General features: G+C 46.2%; 1 pseudogene; it reads right to left on the bottom strand.

Moving 5' to 3' along the window:
* Positions 1 to 289: 289 nt before the first annotated feature.
* Positions 290 to 937, bottom strand: LOC103076989 (glyceraldehyde-3-phosphate dehydrogenase pseudogene; annotated as a pseudogene).
* Between the last annotated feature and the right edge of the window lie 356 nt (positions 938 to 1293).

The raw sequence follows: 1293 nt of genomic DNA, 5'->3' as shown, positions 1-1293 counted from the left end.
TAATTTCTCTCTTTTTTTTTCTGCATACAGTATATTTTATTGCTGGTACATGACAAGACAAGGTAGGGCTCCCTAAGCCCCTCCCCTTCTTCAGGGTGTCTGGGATGGAAACTGTGCGGAGGTCGGGAGATTCTCAATGTGTTGGTGGATGGAGCTGGAGCAAGGACTGCCCAGCAGCTGAGAACCTCTCTTCTTCTCATGCTCTTGCTGGGGCTGGTGGCCCAGGGGCTCTTACTCCTTGGAGGCCATGTGGACCCTGAGGTCCACCACCCTGTTGCTGTAGCCAAATTCATTGTCCTACCAGGAAATGAGCTTGACAAATGATCACTGAGAACAATGCCAGCCCCAGCATCGAAGGTAGAAGAGTGAGTGTCACTGTTGAAGTCACAGGAGAAAATCTGGTCCTCAGTGTAGCCCAGGATGTAGCCCATCCCTCTACGATGCTGAAGTGGTCATGGATGACATTGGCTGGGGGGCCAAGCAGTTGACAGTGCAGGAGACATTGCTGACAATCTTGAGGTGGTTGTCACACTTCTCATGGTTCATGCCCATCACAAACCTGGGGGCATCAGCAGAAGGGGCAGAAATGATGACCCTCTAGGCTCCACCCTTCAAGTGAGCCCCGGCCTCCTCCATGGTAGTGAAGACACCAGTGGACTCCACCACATACTCAGCACCAACATCACCCCATTTGATGTTGGCGGTATCTCACTCCTGAAAGATGGTGATGGCCTTTCCATTGATGAAAACTTCCCGTTCTCGGCCTTGACTGTGCCATGGAACTTGTCATGGAATCATACTGGAACATGAAGACCATGTAATGAAGGTCAACGAAGGGGTCATTGATGGCGACAATGTCCACTTTGCCAGAGTTAAAAGTAGCCCTGGTGACCAGGCTCCCGATATGGCCAAATCCGTTCACTCCCACCTTCACCATCTTGTCTCAGGGATGCAGCTGGCACTGCACGAAAGATGCGTCTGTCGAACGGAGAGGAGCAGAGAGCTAATTTCTTCTTTAAATATTTGGTAGAATTCACCAGTGAAATCCTCTGAACCTGGTGTTTTTCATTTTGGAAGGTTTTAAATTATCAACTCAATTTCCTTAATAAATATAGGGTTATTAAAGTTATTTATATCTCCTTTGGTAAGTTTTTATAGATTTGGCTTTCAAGAAATTGGTCCATATATTTAGGTTTTCAAATGTATGAACATAAAAGATTGTTCATATTATTCCATTATTCCTTGAATTTCCATGGACTCAGTAATGATAACCCCACTTTCATTTGTGATATT

The sequence above is a fragment of the Lipotes vexillifer genome, unplaced genomic scaffold (assembly GCF_000442215.2).
Source record: "Lipotes vexillifer unplaced genomic scaffold, Lipotes_vexillifer_v1.1 scaffold1033, whole genome shotgun sequence".
NCBI classification, from domain to species: domain Eukaryota; kingdom Metazoa; phylum Chordata; class Mammalia; order Artiodactyla; family Lipotidae; genus Lipotes; species Lipotes vexillifer.
Note: the sequence above shows the minus strand (reverse complement) of the source record. Positions and strands in the feature narration are given on the sequence as shown.